Source organism: Acanthopagrus latus, chromosome 14 (genome assembly GCF_904848185.1).
Source record: "Acanthopagrus latus isolate v.2019 chromosome 14, fAcaLat1.1, whole genome shotgun sequence".
Classification (NCBI taxonomy): Eukaryota; Metazoa; Chordata; class Actinopteri; order Spariformes; family Sparidae; genus Acanthopagrus; species Acanthopagrus latus.
In genome coordinates, this window is record NC_051052.1 from 17,310,883 (window position 1) to 17,337,586 (window position 26,704).

Consider the following 26,704-nt stretch of genomic DNA (forward strand, 5'->3'; position numbering starts at 1 on the left):
CTGTAGGACCTCGTCTCTCTCCACACCACCTCCACCACCTCCACCACCTCCACCACCACCCCGTCACCTCCCAACTGCCTCAGACAAGGCTGCACACTCATTGGGCTGCTTTAGAGGAAACTCTGATCACCATGACGGACACACCGTATATAACCCGGCTCCACACCTGGGATATGAATTAGCCTATCAAGGGTTAAGTACCCTGGTCATGGGCCCGATGACAATGCCTCACCTTGGATCACGACCCTGTGGCCCTCGGGGTCTCCAGCCCACTGACTCAGGCAGTAAAAGAGAGGCTGGTGGAAAACAAGCGCTCATATCTCAATAAAGTTATGGACTCTGAGACGAGACGCTCGGACTCTGATGATAACAAACGTTGCATCAGATTTTCATCAGGCATTGATCCGCCAGAGGAAATTTAAGACGGACGCAGCCTCGTTATTGATGTTTTCACTTCTTTCCTCCGCTTGTAGAGCAACAAAAAGACATTTTTCATAAATCATCCGAACAATCTGTCAAAGAGGTGATAATATTGCGACAGACCATCTGAGTTTACTGTTTGATCGTGGCTAATAGACCACGTTGCTCAAACTGGCTGTCTTTGAGGGAGAAAAACTGATATTTATATTTTATAACTTCACCTTTTATCTTGGGAGAAACATCAGATCATTGCAAAGAGAGTTTCCTTTAAAGCTGTACAACAAACTGACCTTTCACTGGACTTGCTGGTGAGATCTTCCGTGTTTCTCTTGGTTGCCAATACTGGGGATTTCTTTGTGACAGACTCATGTCGGATTTTACGACAGTTCAAAGGATGTTAACGTCCTCGTCCCGGTGCCTTTGTCTGCTCTGCTGACAGAGACGTACATGGGAAAGAAAATCAAGATAAAGGTTAGCCTGTGTAAGCTAACTTTGTACAGCAGACACACAGCAAAATGAACAAAATCCCATTGTTTTTACGACGACGTTTAGAATTAGGCTGCAGGGGCCGTGTTTACATCGGTTGTGTTGAGTGACATGTTTTCATTTGTTTGGACTTGAATTTCTCTTTTCTAAAGGAAGCGACAGCCAAATGTTTGAGGCGTGAGTGGGCGGAGGAGTTGGACGAGCCTGCAAAAAAGCAATTTAATGCAGATAACTAGAGAAAAAAAAAGAAAGAAAGAAATGGCTGAGAGAGACAACAACAGGTGGGCGTTTGCAATGAGCCGTCATTCCTCCTCTCCAGTTAGCCTCCTCTGCCTCTCATCCAGCTTTACTACCAGCCAAAAATAACCCCAGTTTTCATACCAGTACACGCAATTATTAGCCGACATAATCTTCTTTAGCAAGAAGACTCCCTTCCTCCTGCAAAATCCATCTACTTACCGGAGATTTACTTTGCAATCAGTTTGGCCTGTAATGAGATGTCTCTTGCGCTGCTATTTCTGTTCACACTCATTTGACCATCGAGGCTCACTACCTGTTTATTCTCAGGCTTATTTAATCAAAGCAGCTGCCGAAAAAAACTATGACCAGAAAATGGATTTTATGACGATGACATTGAGGAGGACGTGCCACATAGAAAAAGATCAGTGCAGCTAATAAAAGTGGCCTAACTTTGTGAAAGCCTAGAGGGGAATTTGGGAATTGGGCAGGTTGCCAGAGAATATCAATTAAAGCATACAGAGAAAGGACAAGTTCAGCCAAAAATAAAAAGATCAGTCATGATCTACTCACACCTTTTGTCTACGGGAAGTCAAGTTTCTTAGTCCACAATACATTTCTGAGCAGTTTTATCGTGCCTCTGGCAGCTCCTTCCCTTTTCTTGAGCAGCCAGAGTGAAGATTTTGGCTTTTAAAAGGTTGTAAATGACATCATGTCAGAAACAAGAGGCTTGAAGAGGCTTGAACAACACTGAACAGCTGTGCGGAGTCAGATTGTATCACTGCTCCAAGTTGTTTAGCAGAATGATGCATCGCCGTGTTGCTGCGATGCTCCAGACAGTTTTGTACCCTCCACTGACATACGGTGAGAAGACCACGACTATATTTTCATTTTGGGGGTGAACTTATCCTCCAACAAAGCCATTACTTTTGCAGGATTTCAAAAGTGCCACTCGTGCAAATGTAGCTGCTGTTACATTATCTTTAATGAGATGGAATCACAAAACCTCATGCCTATATGCACAGACGCTTTGGCAGTGAATTCCTTCGAGCCTCCCTGCACAGGGCTGGACGGGATCCAGTCCAGGCTATAGTCTTGCACAAACAATGGCTCTCCTCCTTGGCCCTACCGAGCTCTGAGCCAGTCGAGAGTCAGCCAGCATTACAGTCGGTGCCAGTATGATAGCATCTCCGGCTAATCTTTCTGGCCCGGCTCCCTCAGAAACTCTCAGGCTTCAGTCTCGACGGTGGTCGAGCGGTGCGGGGAGCGAAGCGGTCTCTGGTGCTACGCTAACAGACGGCTCCTGTCACTCGTGCTCTGAGCGGCGGGTTCGACAGGGGGTTCGGGTTTCAAAGGCGAGAGGGGAGGCAACGCTGATGGCATCTGCCTTCTCTCTGGTAGACGACGCAGGGATTCAGTTCAAAGGCCGAGCGGCTGAAGTGCATCAATTAGCGAGGCGAGAGAGCTCGCTAGCTTGCCCGATCGCCAGCTAACTCTCAATGACCTCAGAGCGTTGCATTATGAGAGTGTTGGGCTGTGGTCGGACAATGTCAATAGCCTCTCGCAAATGGACTGGTATTGATGGACTGGCTTAAAGGGTTGTTCCTGCAAATGGATGCAAAGAATAATAACTATCAAGAAAAAGAGGAAGAAACAGCGACACGGCCGCAGGTTTTGCCAGCTGTTCACGTCTCCCCCTTTTTTTTTTTCCGCCATTGTTTCAGCGAGTCTGCGCTGAGAACAGGCTTATCACCTGACAACCGATGGTGATTTAGTTCGGAGTGATCTGAAGGTCCCTCCTGATTGATCCTGTCCTCATTCAGGAGAGTGATGGATTGGCCTGCTTGCCTCTCGGTGTCTATGTGTGCCGTTGTATCACTATCTGCCGCTCCAGACAGAGCCGCTGATCGGGACTTAAAGAGGGCACTGGCCTTGACCCCTCCAGCAGACGATAGGAGACCTCTCGTCTGGCCGGAGAGGTTGAGACGTTGACCCCCGAGGCCCCCCAGTCTGGCCCCTCAGCGTCACACTCCAGCTCTTGTCCATGTACCTTCTGACAAGTGGCTCATGTCGCGGGGAGAGCGTTGTGACAAGCGCCTCTCAAAAGCGCAGGAAGGGTGTGAAAGTGAATCCAAATCAAAAGAAGGCCGTCTGTGTGTGTGTGTGTGTGTGTGTGTGTGTGTGTTTTTATTTCTTCTTTCCAGCCCGCATCGCTTTGATGCTGCAGCCTGTAAACGATACGGCAGAACATCGCTATCATTAATATCACGCCGCCTCTGGGAGTCGGGGGATGCAGCCAGCGATAACACAGACTGAATCCAATCATCAGGGAAGTGTGACTGTAGCCATGGCAACCTCGGCGACAATGATCCACCAATATTAGTTTTTCCTGAAGTGTCTGAGCCCAGAACAAAGCGAGTTTTTGTTACAAGGAAAATTGGGACTCTTGAATAACAACAAGAGCAGCAGCAGACTTTTTTTTCCGAGGGGGGGGATAAAGTGCGCGGCTCCAAGAGAAACTAATAGGATATTGATGAATGTCGGTGTTGACGAGTGAGAAGAGGGGCACCGCTGCGCTGTATAATTGGTTATATGGGGGTCTATCATTAAAACAACAGATAGCGAGGGGGCACTGACGCTCTGGCTGGGTGCAGCCAATAACATGATAGCCATAAAGCCACAGTGGGTAAAGAGCACAGGCATGTCTGGCTCAGCCCGCGTCACCCAAAACCATCGTTTTATCCTGTTGATTAGTTTATATGAACTCTTCTTCTGAAGGCGTATCATCCAGAGTCAACTTCATTAGACACGGGCTTTGTGACCGAGCTTCAGTGTGTCTAAACTTCTGCAATCGTCTGCAAGTCCTCGTTTATCAGTATGTGACTATTTCAGTTTTAAGCGAGTTTTTAACTAGTTATGAAGAACTAGATTTAACACTGATGCCTCTACGTGATTTACACATGTTTTTACATGATAAATATAGTAATTCTTCCAATTTATCTGTGTTGGATAATCAATAATAAAGACTGTATTTATGGCACAGAGGATTAATTGAGGGATTTCACATACTGAGGACAGAAGCTGCTCTGTAGTCTGGTCGCAAGGCACTAACACAACATGTTTGTCTTTGTTTCACTGTCATCAGACTACAGTTATTCATCAAACATAACCACAAATAGATATATTATATTGTTGCTGTGAATCCTACAAAACATCTGTGTCTCAAAATGTCACTCACCTCCAATTCTAATGTACATGCTTGCCAGATCGACATCTCTACTACGGGTAGATCGATTATATTCAGTGTTTTCAGTCAGATTGCAGATGAAGTTAACAAATTTAAAAGTGTGCTACTTGTTTATAATAATCGGTATCGACCCAGAAAAAGCCCCAACGGTCGCTCCCCAACGTTTACAACAGGAGGCTGTGGTGCTCATACCACTGTTGTCCACAGGGGGCGCCAGAATCAACCAGAAAAAAGTTCTCGTAGTGGCTTTAATTGACCAGCTGACGATGTTTTCAGCACTGTGACTGATGCTTTAAGTTATCAAAACTAATTATCCAGAATAGTCACATGTTCAAGCCTCACCAGCTTCAACTGATGAGATTTAGTGGCGTACAAAGATCTACTCATTTAAATAAGTAATCGACACAATCTTATTAGTTGCGGGCCTGATTTTCATTACAGTGTTATGAATGTGTTCATCAAAGAGTTGAAATATTACCCCACGTTGTTCAGAAAATAATGACTATGGATGATGAATGAAGTGGACGCTCAAAGCCGCTCACTTCACCATGAAGTGATTGTGCAAGTTCGGCCCTCGCGTCACAGTCATCAACAGCACATCTCTCTTATTTTAATTATAGATCATCTCTTAACGCCTCTTCAGATCCTCTGAAGCTCCTTTAATGCGCGCGATCAGTAATAAAGGCTGAGCTGAATGAGCGTCGCTGATATTTTGTTCATTACGTACCAATTGTTTGGAATACAAATGTAGAATCACCAGTCGTTTTCATATTCATCTTTACATTCCTTTGTCGTTTTTATTCTTGAAATGACTCGCTTGTGAAATTGCTCTTCAAAGAGATTGAGCATCACGACACAATGAATATTCGGGAACTGTGTGAGGCTTTCTGACGATATTCATAGCTCTGTTATGAGACCGGTTAGTTGATATGAAAGAAAATGGGCTGACAAGAAAGATACTGACATGGAATAAACAAATATCTGGGTCTCGGTCAAGAAATTGTGCTATAACTACACTGTGAATTGTTAAAAAACGATTTTACTTTCCTATTTGTGAGACAAGTTGGTTTTTGAGTTTCATTATGGACTCCTCGCTTTGGGATTGTAGGACACCTCAAAGTTTCAGACGAGCTGGAGACTCAAAAATCAACTTTTTGTACAAATGGCACCTTTTGAAAAGTCAGGAATCTGATAATATCTGAATTGGTAAAGTTGTATGAGCTAGAACGTTTTACCAAGTTATTGCTCTACAATTAACCGTGAAAACTGTCTGATATTGAGCAGGATCCTCTTTTCAACATACATGTTAACTCTGCTGATGCTATAAAATGCTAAAATTGTGGACGTTAATAGCAGGTAATGTATTAAACTTAACTTATGTCAGCATGAGCACTGAGAGCTGTTCCACACATCTATACGTACGTACGTAAGTGTTACGACAGTGTTATTCAGAATTTAAAAATGAAAGTTGAATCATACGTAGGCTTAAAATGCCGTCATTTAAAACATTTTCCAGATTAAAGTGTAGATTAATCATTCGTTTTGGTATCAGTGATGGACAACAGAGCTTATCAGGATTAATGTAATCAGTCAGTGTGGTCATGGATCATGTAAAATAACCCCAACAAACAGCCATCCCATTGTCCTCTCACGACAATATTTATGATCATACGACTCGGCTGAAAGCAATAAATGTAACGTGATTTACAATTGATCCCTATAATGTTGACAAATGGGCCGAAGGCTGCGTGAATACAAACGTGTGTGGCCCAACAAAATGTAAGAGAATCCTGAGATTCCCACTTTCTGACACTGGCGTGAATTATTCTCAACAGGTTTGCTCTCCAAGCGCCCGAGGACCCTCCAGACTACCGTTACTGTCCAAACACAGCAGACGGTAATTGAGCATTGATGATTCTGTGCGTGTGTGTGTGTGCGTGTTAACCATGTGTGTGTTTCTGGTGATGTGATGTGATGTGATGTGATGTGGTCGATGGCGCTCCGATCCTTCATGTGCTCATGGTAACAACAAAAGCCAAACAACAGGCTGAGACCCGACGATCAGCTGTCCCGTCCGTGGTGCCACACGTGCACACACATACACACACACACACACACACATGCAGAGCAGACACAAACACACGAGTCTGACGCCGGGCCTCAGAGCCCGTGCATGCCATCGGGCCCTGAAGGTCATCACCACCTGTTTGATACAATAAAAAATCTAGTGTTACTGTTGTGGAAGTTATTGGAGCTTGAGTTTCACTGTGTGTGTGTGTAACAGCAGTGCAGGTGCATGCAGGGAAACGGTCAGGCGGGTGCAGTATTGTTGATAGGGGAGCATCCGTCTGCACTTCGCCGCTATTTTATTTCACTGTCTGAGGAAGTCGTTCGCGGGAGAACGACGTTATCGCGGAGGAAGAAGGTTGACGAAGAATATAATGAGTCGTAATCCGCCGTAGGAATTAATTGTCCGTCCACAGTAAAAAGGTCAGGCCGCGCCTGCCAGCTCTGCTCACAGATAGAAAATCAATTGCTGTGAGAAGAGAATATCTTTTTTCCAGAGAAAGTCCCTGGCCGGGGTTCGAGTGGGATGGTTACCCTTAATGACTTAATCCGTGTGCAGTCTCAGCGGTCTCGGTGTTATGTGTGAGTGTAATCCTCGCTGTGAGATGGGAGCCCAGAGCTGACCTCACTGTTTGGTTTCACAGGGTCCTCGGGGGCCCGGGGAGGTTCTGGGGCCGGGTCCTTACAGCCTATAGCGGGTCTAAAACACTGACATGCAGGCCCGGGGTCCGCGGGGACCGCCGAGCCCGGCTCCTGTTACCGCCGGGTTAGTCACGCTCTGTGAGATTTATGTGTGGAACAGTAGTGAGGGCTTGGGTTGCACGATACCACCAAAGTGTCGCGATATTAATCCCCTGCAGAATTGAACTTGTAGCGCCAGAGACAGCCGAGTATCAACAGTTTAATGGAAGACGAACTTATGTCAATATAGATACATCAACACCGGGAGCTCGTATCAGTGGATTTAAAAGATCTGGGACTTCATTCACATTCAGCCCCCCTGCATCACTTCTCCTACACGTCCCTTCTGCGGTCAGACGCACTAAATTATGCACGGAAAATGTGCTTTAATTATGCCTCCACGCTTTAATTAAGACCTTTTTAGCTTCCTCCCCTCCAAAACGGCCTTCAGCGATAAAAAAAAAAAAAAAAAAAAAGTAATGCAAAGAAGTGGAGAAAGTTGTCAGAAGTAAAAGAGGACTCATTTTGCACAACTGGCCTCTGTGAACATTAAACTATCATCACATTATATCATTCTGCACACTGTTGACTGGTTTAATCCATTGTAATACATCACGTTTTATACGATTATTGTGTTTGAGCGTAAAAATCCTGATCTGTAAAGAAACTAGTAGCTACTACTAATGTCAGATAAATGTAATGGAATTCAGTAGAAGTCAAATATTTCCCTATGAATCAGTTTCAAGTGGCATAAAATTGCACTCAGTTAAGCTATAAGTACCTCAAGCTTGTGTCTAAGTACTGTATTTGTGTAAATGTGGCAGCAGGTTGACGAAACGACCAAACGAACTAAACTTTAACATAAATATAACTAACATTTCAATATCTTCAGCTGACACTGGAAAATCTCACCAGTATCAAGTCATTTCCTTAAATCGAGTCTTAATCCCTGATTTTGCCGTGTTGGGGAATAACAAATTACACAGGATAAAGTAAAGTTATGCAGCAATGGTTCCCCTTTTCGTAAGTTTCAAATATATTACTTCTGGTTAGACCTTACAGGTAGAATATTAAGTTTAAACTGTTGCTTCGTATCTTTTTGCCATGCAGGGACACTTTCTTTCAGCATATTTCCAGACAACGTGGTTCAGATGAAGATGAGGTCTCGTTCGACTGCCCAGTTTAAAGCATTTGTTGGAAAAGTGATCTTAAAGTAAGTGGAATAAGTTACGTTACGTATTACATTGTTTGCAGGATGACTAGTGTTCTGTAAACCTTTCAGATTTCAAAAGGAAGTGATTTTGTTTCCAACTGAAATGAACTTGCTTCAAAAAATTATAATGATAAACGTATTTTTTCCCGCTCGAGATTAATTTCAGACACAAAATAAATAAGATTGCTATTTAAGAGTTCACTAATAAGACGTACAATCTGTTACATTCAACAAAAACTATCCACAGCTTGTTCAATTTTGAATTTGAGCTCTTGACTCTGAAGGTGGCCTGAACAATCGCTCTAACATCTCACCACACACGCACCAGTTTACCATCTACCTGATGCTGCATTAATGACAGTGTAACCCCTGTTGTGTTTGTTTAACATTGGGACAAATGGCAGTGACAGAAACGTATCTAAATATAACGCAGACGTCAGCACTTCATTCAATTCTGCAGGCTCTGTAACATCAACACAGATTCCTCTCCAGTCCTCGGTCGTAACGGCGCTTTATTTTTACCCCGGGCGATGATTCAGTTGTGGCTCGGCAGACGTTTTAACGCAGGTTACGACAACAACCCAACAAAACAATCCGTCAACAACACGTCTTCATGTTGGGTGGGGGGCGGTGACGGGACCACACAACTAGATAACTGGACGCGTGGTGGTCGTTTTTTTTTTTTTCTTTTTTAAAGCGAGCACTTGTCCCGGCTGACATTTGGACAGGCCGCTGGTTAATGTGTTGTTTCACACTGTTTAGCGTCGATAGGGTGGGCCGCGGTGTGGATGGAGCCAGGGAGGGACCACCTCTCTGGCAGGCTGACCCTGGGTGCCTGGGGCAGGGGGACAGGTGGAGCAGGGGGGACCCCCCATACTTAACCATGGGGACCTCCAAGTGGAGAATACTTAGTCGCGTCTCCCCAGGTGGACTGTCACACTGGGCAAAATCAATTTCCATGAGCTTAAAAACGTCTTTTTCTCAGACAGTAAACTAGATGTTTCAACTGGGTGTAAAACAAAAGCTGCGTCGTTACGCCTCTGTCCTTGCGTGGGAGGATTTTAGCATCCCCCTGCCACACTGAGGAGACATAAGGGGCACACACGCCCCTGCATGGATGCAGACCACAAACAGGCAGCGTAAACAACCCACAGTCTGCCTCGTGTTTTATCTCCTCGCCACCCACAGTTTACGCCAGCGGGGAGCTGAAACCCTGCGCCGCCCGGGGGTTTCATCTGTAAACCCCCCCCACCCGAGCTAATCACCATACCGGGGGCCCATCACAAGAGTGCGGCTCCAGCGCCATTAGAACTAAACCTTCCTCTGGCTCCCAGTCAAATTATCAAAACACGAAGTGTAACTTTAAACTGCTAATAGACGTTTATTTTCGGTTTTCCCACCAGCCCAGTTCCGCTGCTGGCTGAAAATCAAGCCTCCGTATGCTTATTCTGTGTGTTCGCCCCTTTCAGAGGGGTTTTCAGACATTGTTATAAGAGAGCAGCGCTGATGTTTAAGAGCCTCGCGCTCATTTGGACATTCTTTGTGAGTGAGGAGCTCCTCCGGGGCCGATGTTTGAGTTTTGAGTCATGCTTCTCGGATGGAAAGAAGACGGTCAGAGTGATGAACAATAGGAGGGAATGGAGTCATCTTGGATCAGTGATTCCCCCCTTTTTTCTTTTTTTTTTCTGTCCAGCACTGACCCGCCTGACCCACTCTTAGCGGTGCTTGACAAAGGAATGCATGTCTTTACTTAGCACCCTGAATTCATCGTTATGTGAAATAGACCCAGTGGACACGCTGATTCCAGAGCTTTCCTTTCCTTCTCCTCCGTACTGGATTTGAGGCAGATGAAAGGCGACGTCAGCGGTTGTTGGTTGTGTTTGTCAGACATGTTTTCCTTGATTCCGTCTCCCCGTGTGGTCCCCGCTGACCTGCTTTCAAAAACAGCCTCCCTAAAACCCGGGGGAAGAGTGTCACCCAGCAGCTGAGTCTGAGCGAGGATACGATCACACCAGCAGCACCGCAAAACCCGCTGTGGCCTGAAACATGCAGCACACTTGTCAAAAATATGTTTGGTGATGAAGCAGTTCCTTGACTGTTGACAGCAAATGAAATGGATGACCAATTTTTTAAGATTACTGAAAAAGAAGAAGTGCAGCTCTATGTATATGTAACACAACTGGTCCAGTTTTAACAAAGATGTCTGATATATCTTAATCAGAAAAACATCTGCTAAATGTCACTTGTAACATCACAAAATAAAAATGTTTATGTAGTACAGTTAAGATTTACTCATAGCCATGCATGTACTAATGAATACTCCCAGTGTTTTACCTAAAAATAAGTATCGCTTCTGCATCTAAATGTCTAAAAACAGCCTCACCTGCACTGAATGTTTTGTTACTTAATCCCAAATGTTTCCAACAGTGTTCAAAATCTGACAAAAATCTGTCATTTTGACCAACGTTTCATTTTGTCGCCTGTCGCCATGACAAGAGTCAGAGAGTGAGGAGGGAAGTCAGAGGCTTTAAAACATCTCTGCCTGAGTCACATAGCTAGATTTCTGTTCTGTTTCTTCACTAGTGTAAGCTACTGTAGCTCTGTGTTAGCATGGCGGAGGGAGGCACTGAGACGAGACACGTAGAGAGTCTCACAGAGCCACAGTCTCACTGAGCCAAGCTGATTCTTAAGTGATACCAACTGCCAGTCAGGTAGCTTGTTAGCTCTGATGTCTCATGCTAACATTTCTGCGTGTTAAGATGATAACAAAGTCCTACAATTGTCCCGGTTAGTAGATTCAGACCTGGCATTAACACCCCCTGACACAGCATGCAGAGGTGTAAGCACAGATCATCAGAGCTAACAAGCTACCAGGCTGGTGGTTGGTGCAGCATCACTCTAAGAATCAGCTCGTCGAAGGCCTGGCTGTATTATTTCAGCATTTGTCGTCTCGTTTAGGAAATATTTTCCCTGTCAACAAAGGTCCTCACCTGGGAGACGGTCAACAGATCCAAACGAAGGAGGTCTGGCATGGTGGGTAAAGAGGGAGGAGCCACAGGACAACCTGGGTAAACACAACAGGGTCATCTGAGGTTCAAACCAAGGAAACCTACGGTGAGCTCTCACTCTTCTTCTCCCTCTATCTGCTCTCCTGTTTGTCCTCTGAAATGACTTCGGTCACCACGAGGGTCACAATTCCCCCTTTTACCTCTCGTGAAGTTTCCTCACACACACGGTGGAACTTTTCCATTTCACCCACTCAGTTCTCTGCAGCGTGTATCTGCATATAATAAGTGTGTACGTGCGTGCGGTACTGAAGCCATTGTGCCAGGTGAGACACATCCGCAGAGACACTCCTGGACAGAATGTGTGGAATTTCAAGCGAGCGAGTGTTTCGAGCGCGAAAGATGATTTGCACCCATGGCCCGGCCCGGCATTATATCACCGGGAAGAAGTCTTCACTTCACTTCACCGTGCCCCCCGGAGTTAAAGTTACATGATGAATGACAGGGTAATCAGATCGACTTTCCAATGCAGAGAGACGCTGCCGCCCTTGAGACAACGCTGGAGGAAGAATATGCTTCACAGCCGGGGCCGAAGAGGACATCACGATAAAGATACGAAGCGGATACGGAGTGCGAGACTTAACTAGCAGATAACAACTGATACGATGTGTTTCTGTAGCTGATCGAGCCTCACCTCCTCCGCATAAAATCAATCTTCACAACCTCATTATCCTGAGAAGGATATGAAGCATTGAGAGGAGGGGTATTTTTGGGGGGTGGGGGTGGTGGGCTCGGGGGTGATGGGGTTAGAGGGGATCGGGATGTCACTGCTCCGCTGAGCCTTCATTGAGGGCTTGATGGATGCTCTGTAACCAATGGAGATGGAGTGCCCCCACAGCCCGAGCGAGCACACAATCTTCTCAGCAGATTAACTTCCATTGATTTATAGAGATTTACCTCAGGAAAAGAAAACAGCTGGCAGAAGAGGACACATACCAGAACTGCCAGGGGATGAATTCAACAGGAGAGAAACCGGCTCGTTTGTTAAAAAAAAAAAAAAAAAAAAGATGATTCGTATCACCGTAAAAAGCAGATCGAGGATAGAATTACAGTGCAGGCGGGATGATGACATGACTAAACAAAAAAACACAATCATTAAAGCAAAAAAACCTTAAAGCAAAATCACTGTTTTGCATCTTATTTTGGCCATTTGGGGCTGAGGACGTAACCAACAGTGTGCATCGACCTCCCAGCTGTAAAATGACCGGGACCTTAGCTGATCGAGCCGGCTAGCTTCCGGTTTAGCACCCAGCTAACTTGAGTAGAGATGAAATGATTTAATCTCACAGTTCTTCTAGACTCTCCAGCTGCTTCTTTCACAATGTAAGAAAGTCTTTTTGGGCACCAGTGCATCACGTGATGTAGTGTCACAGTTTGGCCACTGCAGAAGTTTGCTTCAAATCCTGGCGCTCTTCCTGTAAAGCATGAATATCTGATCGAACCCATCAGGAACCTGGTGCTTAAACTTTACACATGATCGTGTAGAAATGATGTCCAGGTTTGTGCCGCGTTGGTCACCACCACGTGGAGATCTACGCTCATGTCTGAAATCAACAGCTGCACGACAGGTTCACACAAACTCACTTAATCTGTTCTGTTAATATTGGAAATCGCATACATGGTGTATGAGAATTAGATGCTTACGGCGTACGTTAGCATTAGCAAATCTTAGCTATAGGTCAGTTACTTTCCCGTAGCTTCATCCAGCAGACAAACGTTTGGAGTCGTGTATCAAGCAAAAGCTCTGCAGACTAATGAAGAACATTAACTGAATATTAAAAAAAAAACTAATGATGAGATAAGTGCTAACTGGTACCGAGACCACGGTGGCTTTAGGGAGCCAACGAGCTCTGAGGCTTCATTCTTATCACATGTGAAACGCTGCTCAGTGCCGATATCACAATTTTATCTGGGACGCTACAAAACCCGCCAGAGGTTAGAGATGTCTGGGTAGGCTGAATAATTCAGTCTCAGGGAAGAAACTATTAAGTATAGATTATCTGAGAGGTTGAAGTCAGAACAGAGACAGAAACCTATAGGCTCCTGGGGATTTACTTGGACGGAGACAGGAAAAGAAATACCGCTACAGTCTTTTTTTCCACCAAATAATCTCTCCTTTCTCTCTCTCCCGTGTTCCTGCGGCCTTCCCCAACGCCATTAACACCCCTCCATTAAAGTGAAATATCAGATGTGGTCCAACACGAACACGGACCGAGCTCCCATGACATCAGCTCCGCACTTTGGCCAAAAAACCCCGAAGCTCTGGCACAAAAACTCGCTCACAACTCAGCAAGTGGTTTATTTTTTTGCAGGCTAATAGAGTGAAAGCACACAGACTTTTACTGTCTCGTTCCTGCGGCTAAGTAACTCTCTCATATAATCCCTTAAACATTAACTCGGGAGTTACATTTTTCTTTATGCGCAATTTCGATTTAAGTGGCGCTCTCCTACGTTTCCAGCCGCTTCCATTACGGACTGTAAGTGTTGTCCGCTCTCCCTAAACATCAGAAATTGGCAGCGTGTGGAGCTTTTCGCTGAGAACCGTTTGTCAGCCAAGATAATGACTCATCTGCTTTTCCTCTGTGGACTCAATTCTTTTGTCCTATAAACAGAAAGTTTTCTCTTTTTTTTTTTTAACAAAAGAAGATCACATCCAGCAGAGTCCTGTTTTTCAAAACAACATCAACTGTGTTGCTTAATTAACTTTGTTGGTGTCAATAATTCACGGTTGGGAAAAGGAAAAAGGATTAGTTTCATGTTGTTTGTGCATTATTTCAGTATGAAAACAATGTTTCTTGTCATAAAAACATGATATTGATCTCTATTAATGTTATAACCTGTTTCTGTTTCATGTTTCAAAGAAGTAACATGCTATAAATGTGTTATAATGCTTCTATAATAATATCTTAATATAATATGTAAGATTTTATGTCTATTGTTATAAAATACGTTTTGTGTTTTAGCGTAATAACTTGTGATTTCATAGCAAGAAACTTGTTATAATTAACTATATATCTTGTTATGAATGTTTTACATGGAACATTTTATGTAATAATAATTTTAGATGTTATAAATAGAAATGTTATAACATGATCATTTATTTTGATAACATGAAACATTTGTCATCATAAAAATGTCATATTCACATTATATTTTCACGTTGTGGTGAGAAAACCATCACGTTATGAAATATTTTGTGTCATAACAACATGCTTTCACATAATCTCGATCATTTATCGCACTATACGTTATCATATAATTACGTGACAGGATATTTTCATGTTTTATTTATTTTATTTGTATCATGTTACAGTGTGAAACAATTCACGTTAACATAAAATATAACTATAACAAATTATCACGTTATAACCTGAAATATTTCACGCTGTAACATGATCATATAATGTTTTAACATAGAAAAATTCACGTTTTAATATATTTCTGTGCGCCTTGGCATCATTTCATAACATCTTTGAAGCAAATAGATGAGACAGGTTGCTTCGACTCAGATTTAAAGCCATCATCCATCCACAGCTTGTGTTTTTGTTTTCCCAACCTCCAGACAAGTCGGGGCAAGTCCAGTCATGACGCGTCGCTTCAGGGACCGTGGGACTTCACAGGCACGTTTCTGCTCGTACATCGTCTCTTTAAGGTAAGTTAGTTAGTTCCTATTAATTAATCATGGAGCCTCAGCTGTATTTGGATTCTTATTATCATCAGATAAACACAGAGAACGCGACGTGACTTTACGTGACGTACATGTGCAGCAAATCAGAAAATGCTTGTATTCGAGTTGCAAGACAGCAGCAGATTCTGCCAAAAAAAACCTTTCAGGAGAGTCTGTTTTTACTACAAGCCTGCAGGAACACATCCACCCTGCAGCTTCAGACTGTGTTCTGGGCCCGGAAGCCTCTGATCGGACGTCCAGAGGGACCCGTGAGTGTTCGCTGTTTGTACAACGGCAGCCCGTACAGTAGTTTCCCTGCTTGTATTAGATGCAGCTGTAGCAGTGTTTAGGTGCGCCTCTCTGGAACCTCGTGTGTAATAATGTTACACGGCTACCGCTCGACAGATGTGCGCCTCTCTCTCCTCCTCCTGTCTCACACACACATGCATACAGATGTGCACGGAGAGAACGAGGAGTCTCCCTGCCCTCCTCCCTCCCGAGTATCCTTCCACACCTTGTTGATGGGACCGGAACTTTTCCTGGTGTTTCGCTGGGGTGGGCCCTGCTTGACTCATGGGGCTGAATGAGAGGGGTCGCGACCCGTGCTATGAACTGCTTCCTGTCTCTGTTGAAGCGGTCTTCCGAGGCCTGCGGTGATCACAGGAGAAAAGCTGGCGGGCAGCCGGAGCGCATCCAGCTTGAGGTGCCGCCGCCACAGTGAAAAAAAAAAAAAAACATACATCAGCGGAGCAGTAGCTGGAACGGGAGAGAGAGGGGAGATAGTGAAATGCTATTATTTACTGCTATAAGGGCCGCAGGGAGAAATATGTTCACTCTGTCAGGCGTAGAAGACGAGAGGCGGTGTGAGACTGGAGGCTTCATGCAGCTTGATGAGGAAAGTTTTCCTTGTATTTCTTAAAAGTTGTGATTCTGAAACTTTTCAGACTTACGGCCTCACTTTGGGTGATTATGGTTTATATCAGCATGGGTCCCATTCTTTTTTATTGTTTTGGCTTTTATTTTTATCAGTCATGGAAACACTCTGTTCACAAAAGTGTCTGCTGAGGTCTGGGAATTCAGCGCTGAAGTGTGTTTCACTCTTAATAAATAGACATAGACAGGGAAATGGCTCAAACTGAATCTACATCCTGGTGGATGAGTGGAGCCTCCGGTTGTCTGTACAAGAGGATTCACTGCTTCAAACTCAAAAAAACGGCAGTTTTTTTTCCGAATCCCGGGAAACTTTCTTCAAAACGGTGATCAACAATGTTTCTCTCCAGCCAACATTAGCGCCTCACCTTCAACTCTGCACTGTCACATCAGGTGTCAATAGGAAAATAAAACGTATTTTCGGAGTGTTTCATTTCACTCAGAGTAAATTGCCAATGGGTGGCTAACAGAAGGTCCGATGCATGGAGGAGTTCCCAGCTGTGAAAACTTCTTGCCCCCTCGTTGATAATTGTTTGGCGTCTGAGCTGGAAATCGGTGAGATTGCTTCAGCAAAGTGTGGTGCAAGAAACAAGTGGGGGTTGATCTAGATCTTTTTTCTCAAATGTTAAGAAACTAGACGACACTCAGTTCGTGGTGTTCAAAGCACCAACGAGACACATTTCAACAGCGATGTGTCTTTCCAGAAATTCACAAGGGTTTTGCTGACATCAGATGTGACTGTATACCATGTGACTTATCTGTGAAGGCATCAATATAATGTGACTTTACCTTGTTATGTTACCTTTGAACAGACGTAGGTGATATTGTTGATGTTCAGCTGACCACACAGCCGAGGTCTGGACTTTTAGAGGTTCCCCAGAATCGTCGTTTAACCATCTTGCTATCCTTTTTTTTTCTTTTCAACAAAGACAAAGCAAGCACATTTGAATTTAACGTGAAACAGGAAAGTTAACTGAGGTCCATTTGGATGACTAACCTGCTCAGCCTGAAAGACAGAAAAAATAGTTCCTGCATGAATCACAACAAAGTCTGTGGATTATCTGAACCACTTATTTGCAGGTGTTAAAAGAAATGTCAGTTATAATCCCTCAAGAAAACTGTGCGACTGCGACTCTCCAACTGTCGGAATCCGACCTGCAGGTTGGGAAACACTCATGGTTGTACGTGGTCATGTTGCTATTGTGCAGAAAGAGACGTAACAAATACCCAAAACCACAGGCAGTGTTACACTTGCGAGCGCTCGAAAACGGAGACTAAAGAGGAAAAAGCCTGCGTTTACTTTTGCATTCAGCCAAACACCAATTAAAACTGTATAATTAGCTTCATCACTGATGCACGATACAAATCAAGGAGACAAGAACTGAGCTTCCCACGTGCCTGTTAATTAGAAAGAAAAATAAGGAGAATAACAAAGATGTTGTTGCATTGACTTCACAGCCTCGGAGTAAACAAAACTTGTGGGTCGCATACAAGCTATTAGATTCATACCTCGGAAAATCAATGTAAGTGTAGGAAAAGTGTCATTAATACCCCCAAAGCACCATGTTTACACCAGTAATGGGACGCTTAGCAGCAATTACAGATTGGATCTTTTAAATACAGAGAGAGCACCAAGTTTGTATCTTATCTGACAAACACAGTCACCTTATTCGATTTTTCCTTCCCCTCCTCGGTCGATGGCTCCTCTTGACCTCCTTGTGCCCTGCTGACGACTGTCATGCGCTGATTTAGGATTATTTTTAAATCAGGAGCTGTCGAGGTTTTGACGGGACGAGGATGGGGCACCCGCGTTCCCCCGGAGACCTTGTAAATCTGGACAGTTTACTACAGAGAGGAGGAGGAGGAGGAGGAAACGGCCCCTTGCGTTCTCCCCGTCCAAGCCCGCCGTAATCCCACCACTTCCTCTCCTCCGCTCTGCTGCCCGGGCTCACGCCGTAATGCATTTTCTGTAACTAACAGCCGTTGTTTCCCGATTGTCACGCTCCCATCCCTTTCTCCTGGAATGTGTGTATGTGTGTGTAGAGCGGTCGGATAGGGTGTTGGGGTTTAGAGCTCTCTGCTGACTGGAGAGCCGAGGAGGGGGGGAAAAAAGGGGAGAACGACTGGCAGAAGAAGGTCTGGAATTGCAGTTAATATTAACACTACCCTCCTCCATTACCGTTTACCACCTCCTCCCTCCTGACTGAGCTATGGCGGCCAGGCGGGGTGCTCCAACCTGGGGCCTCCTCCTTCCGTCACGCTTGCCCCAGCTCTCGAGAAACAAGAACACATGGATGTCAAGTCCTCTCGCGCTGGCAGTGTCCTGCCCCTTTCAACAGCCTTTACGCCGTTTAATTAGCCATGTCCCCCCTTACCTCCACATATAGGGTGCATGACAGGCCGAAACACACACATACTCCACGGAGGATGGCACGCCGAGGGCGGCTTGGCAGCAGTCAGAGGGCAATCAATTCACACTGTTCGCTCTCAGTAACATTCTTCACAACACTTCCTGACAGGTCTGAGTCAGGCAGCTCATGTGCTCCACAGCACTTAGTGAAGCTGACTAGGAGGTCAAATCCCTCAAAGGAGCGCAACAGGTTTTTTTTTTGGTCAGGGGGGAGATTCGCCAGCGAAAGCCCCTCAAGTGATGAGAGCATCGCCTATAAAACTCACCTGCCGCCTGCTGCTGCCGCTGGTAACTTTTTAACGGACACTTTACTGAACGTTAAGTGATAAAAGATGACGCCCAATTAAAGGTCCCGAGCAAAGTCAAAGTGAGGCTAAAATGCTCTTTTTACTTTAAAGATGTATTTTAGTGTCACTCACTGAAAACAGTGAGATATTTTTTTAAACTCTCCATCCATCCGTTTATTTTCTTCTGCTTATCTGCGGTCGGGTCGTGCTGGCAGCAGGCTCGGCGCGGTATTCATGATGTCCGCAGGCTTTCCCATTCCAGATGAGATATGTTATCCCTCAAGTGAGTTCCTTCAGGGTCTTACCTCAGCCTCTCCTCCCAGGTGGACATGCAAAGGGAGGCTCCCAGGAGGCATCCTAATCAGATGCCCAAAACCACTTCAGCTGGCTCCTTTCAGTTTGAAAGAGCAGCAGCTCTGTGAGCTCCCACTGAATGTCTGAGGGATGGACTATAGTGGGGAGGCCGGCAGTGTGCATTACTGTCTGCCACTGTATTTTTTTAATATTAACACAGGGGGAAACCAAAGTGGTAGATATTCATAGTCTACGCATTCTGGCTTCAGGTGACAAAATCACGTACGTACGTTTATTAGGGCTACAATTAGTAAGCTCTTCACTGTATCAGAAATGTTAGACATACACACATCTTATTCAAGGGGCACAATGTGGTTCTGGAGGAGGAAATTCAGACTCAGTATTAATGAGATAATAATACAAATCAGAAATATGTATTTTTGTTCCACAAGTGAATAAAAAGCTGTTCTCAAAGGAAGATAAGGTCCCCAGAACACTGTTTGAATCTGGACAGGTGGCAGGGTCCGCCAAATATGAACAAAGTAAAACAGTATGAAAGTGTGTTGTCCTTTAAGGTCAGTTTGTTTGTTCATTATTCACGCAATCCTTTTGCAAGAAAGCGAAACAGTGTTTTTTTGTTTTGTTTTTTTTTTTTGCTTCTCTGGTAAAGAACTGATTCTATTCTGTCGCAAGAATAAAATGTTGGCTGATAATGTTCCAGATGTTTATGACTTCCATACTGGAAGGTGGATGGTATGGTGGTGGTGTTACAGCTCGACGAGAAGGCTGCCAAGCCAGTGACAACAGTTCAAGACTGCGTTTCAACATTTGTAACTTTGAAACAACGGGATACAGTGTTTTTTACGTTTATGGAAGCGTGACTCCACTGAATACATTTAAAGGAGAGCTTGGGAACATTCCCAGCCTTTTTGTGGTGGAAAAACACAACAAACAACTGGTATTTTTGACGAAACAGTGGAACCGAATGTTTCCAAAGAGACCTCAGAACATCTCCTGCCATGTTTGTGTCGACCAAAACACATATTTGAAGCCAAACAGCATCTTCTCCTCAAATCCTGCACATCGTGGCTTTAACCTGCGTCAACAAAACTGAAACCACGTACCCGGAGAGACTCATGAAATATAGTCCCAGGTGTGCTGGAGCAGGCAACAACATTTCAACACCAATCTCTGATACTAGTCTCCTTCTCCAAATATAATAATATATAGAGATATTCAGCCTGGACTGTAAGTTGTTATCAGCATAAACATACATGTCAGACTGTGCAATTATATACAGATATATCATTATAGAATTAAGCATTGGCCACATAAAGCTGAGCCAGTGATCCATTACCGCTAAACATAGCTTCTCACAAAGCGTAACCGCGGAGCAGCAGAGCCATTCATCTAAAAAGGAGACACGCAGCTGATGATAACGGCACACACACACACACACACACACACACACTTATCTCCCCCCAGGTTAGCTGACCAATCTTGACGTATTCCTTTAATCACGGCGTTAAAAGAAACAACAACAGACGTGGCAGGAATGAACGATAACCTCGATACTTCAAAGCTGCCTGCAATCAGATCACTGTGAACTCCAGTAATCCGCTGCGCAGGAGGTGAGGCTCTCTTGTCTGAACTGTGTGTTTTCACTAAAATAGATCCTGGCCGGCCGGGCTGACCCCTGAGGTGGGATGTCGGGGGGAGGGATCACCGCAGGTCCTCTGCAGGTTGTCGCAGGGAATCAGAGCGGCCTGCAGTCAGAGCTGAGGGCTAAAGGTTGAAGGGTGTGTGAGGTAGCCTATGACCTCCCGATTTGGCTCGGGCGCAACAGCCGAGCTCTCAGGGGGGAAACCTCTGCGTGACCCGGCTCAACCTGTGTTGTGCAGGCCATGTCCAGTGCCACATCGCCAGACGCCACCGCCACCACACCGCCTGAGCAAAGATGGAGGAAAAAGAAGAAGAAGAAGAGACAGAGAACATGGAGGGAGGCAGATTTTAATGGGAGACAAAGGTTCTGCGTTGTGAGCGCACTGGGACTAATTCAGCTTTAGTTCAAGTCTAGGTTAAATGCGTTGGGAATGAGTCAATGCTGGCCGCGGAGAGTGTGACTAACAGAGCGGGTCAGCCCTGTTCTGGCTGCTTTTCGGACCAAAAACTGGCTGAGAGGAGAGGGAGCGGGCGAGCGAGGCCTGCTCTGTGCAGAGTGAAACAGATGAGATGAATCCATCATCAGCTCGATATTCTCTCTCAACCCTCGACGGTAACGAAGGGTACTTTGAGGCAGCGGGTGGGTGGTGGTGGTGGGGGTTTGAGACTAAGTGGAGCGTGGGATTGTGGAATAAAAAGACCTGGCTTTAAAGTCGTCATTAGCGTTGATGTCAGACTCACTGAAATGTTTATTCTAAAACATCCAGGTGGCTGCTCATTTGTGATCGTCGTCCTTCCTCACATCTGGCGCAACCGTGAAACCTTTTGCAGAAAATGAAACAAGTCGCACCCAGGAGTCATTTGCAAGAAAGCAGGAACAGACTTGATGGAACCATTAAAAGAGCAATTTGTAAGATATGCCAGAATTTTTTTTTTAAAGACGTCTATGTACTCTGATGCCCGTCCTGCCTCATAGAGCCGATAGTCTGATAGCCCTCTTTAGTTAGTTGTTAGTAGTGAGTGTGATAAATACACAAAATGTAAGGAAACAAATTACTCAAACTTGTATTTTCCTTACTGAACAGGAAAGTAAAACCACACACTTTCTGAATCTAAGTTTGCTGAACTAAGACGAGCCAAACTGCCTCGTTAACTCTCTGAAAACACGCTACATTCAAGCTCAACCCAAACAAAACAAAACTCACCAAAAACAGTTTTTGGTTTGTCTTTCCACAATCACCTCCGGTTTGGCTCCACACTCTTGTCGTCTTGTCACTGTAAATCGCCTCCATACTGCATCCCCTGTCTTCAGACTGACCTCTGTCGATCTTGGAGGCTGTGTTCAGTCCCAGTTTGGTTTCCAGCTGTGTTCATTATCACATCAGGCTGCCAAATCCAGTTACACGAGGCCCTTTTGCCCGTGGATACCGATCCCCTGTAATTTTAGAGCTACCTTTGAATTCCGGCCATCCAAGACAAATTCTACTTTCTCAGCGCAGCTTTTTGTCCATGAGATGACACGACAGTCGGCCTTCACCACTGCAGGTTCTTTGATGTCACTTTGGTGTTTCTGGGCCTTTTCATGACTCTGAAACCCCCAAATCCTCCCAGATGAAGCCAACATCTGCTTTGTCTGTTACACCAGCACCCAAAGAGGACAATGTTCAAAGCTCCCGCAGCCTCATGTGTACACACATACATTTGTACACAAGGATTGCTCACTGTTAACTGCCTGCACAGCTTGGCTCGAGATGAATGCGTCTCAATGGTTGCTGTGCTCTCAGCATGAAACAGCTCGTATCAAATCTCTTCCCAGAAAGTTAAAAGTGTAGTTTGAAGCCTTTACATGATGGATAAAGGTTTGTTATTATCTTAAATGTTTTTTGTCACTATCTGCAGTGCTGTTATTTCCTCGAAGTGTTGTTCTGAGAATTTTAATATTCCAAGTATGACATGAACACACTGGTATGAATTACTTTGCATTAGCCGCTGGAACACAGTGGACGTGGTGATGCAGAGCCAGAGCTCGACGTAGATCAGATACCAAAACATGGAAACAGGGTTTTGGAATTCCACACATTCTGTTTAAGATTGTCTCCATTAGTGTCGGCTATCAGACCACAATACATTTTGCACACTGACCAACATTTTTGTCAAGTATCCAAGTAAAGTAAATCATGAATTTGTGTTACTGAGAGCTGTATGAGAAGATCAATACCACCCTCATGTTTGCAGAAGTACCAGTATAAAGCGTTTTCTGTCGTTTGTTAAATTTGTATTTTACAGGAGAAATGTGCCAGAATATTTCTTGACCTGAAGCAAGAGAGAGCTGCAGGGAAGACATGCATGAATTCAACAGGTGTCCTGAATCCAACTTAAAAGCCATAACTTGAAATTATTTATATGGCAATTTACATTCTTAAAATCATTGTCGATTGATTCTCTGTTGATTGAAGATTAACCGACTAATTCTTCAAGCATTAGTTAAGACATTAAAGGCGATTAAACACCGATTAATCAGGACTTTCGACATTGTTAATGAAAAGCACCGAAAGTCATTATATTGGAGCTGCAGACATAATAAATGTAATAAATCCAGCTCCATCCTCAATGGAGTCATTCCCCCTCCCACACACACACACACACACACACCATGCTCATAGTGATCACCTCCCCTCAAGGACAATGCAACAGATAAGCAGCTAGCCGCTCATTATCACCCTCGGCCCAAACAGCGGCGCGTCGCTTGGTTAAGCTGCATTTCCTCTCAGCTGAAGCCAACATTTGTCGCTGCCTGCTACTGTCCCCTGACCGTCAGCCGCTGGCACCTTCAACCAGTTGTTGTTTACTCATTGAGGGCAATGAGGCTCGACTGGTGCAGGGAGGAGGAGGAGGAGGAGGAGGAGGTGGTCAATATATGTTAATGAACATCCCTCTTCTCTTTCTGTGTCTTTGTCTCTGCACTAGAGGCGGCTGGTACAGACGGAGCATTAATGCACTGCAGGTCATGCTTTATGCTGATGTTGTGCGCGTGCACGTGGGCGTATTCATATGCTTTCATGTGCTAATTGCGGAGTGCACGTGAGCGCGACGGAGGCGTCGCGAGGGGAGGTGGGGATGGAGTGCACGCGATGACAAAAATGCATCCTGGCCTCGCACCTCAGTGTTTGTGTGATTTCTGTGGAGCTAGAGAGGCTGAGGTGTTGACAGAGGAAAGGCAGGTGTTAGCCTCAGAGTGTGTGTGTGTGTGTGTGTGTGTGTGTGTGTGTGTGTGCGCTCAGCCATAAAGGAATAAATCCTGCACACCTAACGACATGAGTTAAACACCAGTAGAATCATGAGACTTGTTGCTTTAAAAGAAATAATTCAGGCACCTCTGCGCTCCGAGTCGAATTTACTTAATTCACCGTCGCAACCCCTCGTTTTTTATTTTTGTTGTTTTTTTCTAAATGACTAGAACAGCAGATATGCAGCCGTGGAACTGAATCAAAGCTTGTTCGAGAGGGATGGAAACAAACAAACACGGGTGCCAGCATGTTGCACAGATGCTTTTCGGTGTTACACGCCGTATTACGGATGACATTAAACCAACACGGTGCACCAAAATGCCACTTTTCGCTTCGTGTTCTGCAGCTTTGCATAGATTAATTAACAACAATCGAGCGGCTGGCAGCAGTTTCTCTTAAGGCGACCTTTATGAATGTTGTTTAACAGCTTTATCGATGCTTAATAGTTGCCAGGTTGTGAATAATCTATTTTACAAACAAGTCAAGCCAAAAACTAAATGCTCCTGAGGTTTCTTACTTGCTAATAAGGCATCAAGTCTGCAGTAATAGGTGGTGATAAGCTGTTAAGAGAAGATAAAGCATCAATTCTGCAGTCACGTTGTTAATTTGAGGAAAGGAGTCACCTCTATTTTTTAATAAGCCATCAACAAAAGCTGATCCGTCACCTGCAGTTATTCATTTTATGCTCAACTGAAGTCCAGCTCGACTATTTCATGGACTCTAAATAACTTGATGGAATAATCAGAAGATAACTTTTTCGGTATTCACACTGTGATTCTCCCTGCAGTGGTGGAGATTGCAATAGATTAAAGGGTGAATTCAGACCACAGTGCAGTCATTATCTACTCACCCTCACGCTGATGGCGAGTCAGGTGAAGTTCTGTAGTCCATTTCTGGAGCTTCACGGCAAAACAGGGTCGCAGTGTTCACCTAAACAGCTGAAGAAGACGGGGACTTGTTTTAAAACGGTGAAAAACAAACATGAAACGTCTCCTAAAAGCCTTTTTTTAAAGCGGAGCCAGAGGACCTTTTCACAACCTGGCAACCCAACAGAAGTTCTCATAATAACAGCTTGATGTAAATGCTTTATTAAGCTTTAATTAAGCCATTTGTTACACCTGACTGCAACATGATTACGCTATTATTAGTAATCTATTATTATCATTATGAATTATTCTGAAAGTTAAAAGTGTTTTTGAAGTTTAACTGTGTTATTTAAGTTTGTTCAGCAGTTGTTCATTACATCCCTGTCGCACTTAAGCTGTGATTCAGGCTGACACGTGTTATTTTGACAAGAAAAAAAGGGATGGAGACTAATTTACCCATCACACAGGGAAACAAGAAAAACAGCCACAAATATCAATTTTGACAGCTTTTTTTTTTTTGCTTTTTTCGCTCCTTCTGCTTCTGTTCTCGCTGCATTATCCGCGTTAGTTTCATCCCTGCTGTCAGTCCTCGTTCCTGGCCGGGCAGACAGAGAGAAAGAGAAAGAGAGGGAGAGAGAAAACACACATCCATTTCCACAGGCACAGAATGTCACCGCCGCAGCATTACGGCCTCTCGGAGGTGAGGGCGGAAAACAAACAGTAGTAAACAACAGTAGCAGCGGGGAGTGGGCCTCCCCTGCTGTGTTGATTATTGGAGGGCCGTACACAGGCCCGATCCCCACGCCTCCTCCCCCCCTCGGGAGCTCACCGAGCGGGAACGGCTGCTGCTGGCTGCCCACTGAGAGGCCAACAACATCTGGGCCTCAGTTCAGCCCGAGCTCACCTCATTTACACCCCTTGTTGCTGGTGTTGTTGTGGTGGAGCAGTAACAAGCAATCAGCAGGAAGCAACGACGGGGGGAGAAGGCTGCTGCACATGATGGAGGAGCATGAGGGAAAAATGGGCTGGTTTTTATTTGTGTTCGGCTTATAAGTGTACATTATCTGCGAAATGTTTTCTTATCAAGGTAGAAAAATGCTGGGTTTCATTACACACTCACACACCTGGAAGTGGCTGAGTGGAAGAAAGCTTCCATCATCGAATGAGCCGTGGCAGCAGCAGCAGCACCAGGCGGTTTACAATATCTGACTTTTTTTCTTCTTTTTTTTTAATAACAACGCCAACACGAGCCTGGAACAACGTCGGCTCCATTGTTGGTGTTTCTCAGTGCGTTTGTTTGCAGAGATTTTCAGCGCAAAAGCCAGCTTCGTTTTCTCGACTTTTGCAAATTAGCTACGTCTCGCGAGCAGGGATTTGTGAGGCTTACTCAAAGGCGTCTTTGACAAATAGGTTTAAAGTGTGGAGCTGTGATCTGGCGTCAGTCATACATTGTCTTCATGTGTAGCACTGTGTGAGTTTGGAAAATGGCAGCAGGCCAGTGTGCTAATGGCTGCTGGTGAGGGAAACCTTCACTGCCTTCTGGCTCCCTCTGCTGGCAAAATGTGGCAACGACAAGGGCAGAAACTAAAAACAAGTAACAAATGTGTTTTTTTTATGTACTTTTGCAGTGTTTTGTGTACATTTAAGCCCAGAGGCAAATTTTATACCCGTAAAAAAAGGCCTTCAAAAGTCTTCCAGAGAACCTCATTCATGCAATTGTTGGGTAGAGGGTATTTTTTTAGTGTGAGTCATCAAACACCCTGACTGACAGCCAGTGTGAAGGATGATGATGAGGGGGAATTAACTGCTTTCTTGTGCGAGTTCAATCGAGTTTTAATTTCTGCGGGCTGTCTTGTTGAAGTATGTTTGTTTCAGAAGGTTTCTG

General features: G+C 44.7%; 1 long non-coding RNA gene across 1 annotated transcript; it reads left to right on the plus strand.

Moving 5' to 3' along the window:
- Positions 1 to 8,125: 8,125 nt before the first annotated feature.
- On the plus strand, positions 8,126 to 23,158 carry LOC119032866. Its single transcript, XR_005079069.1, has 4 exons — positions 8,126 to 8,351; positions 11,334 to 11,465; positions 14,979 to 15,068; positions 22,953 to 23,158. It is a non-coding gene; the product is annotated as an uncharacterized LOC119032866 (long non-coding RNA).
- Positions 23,159 to 26,704: the final 3,546 nt, after the last annotated feature.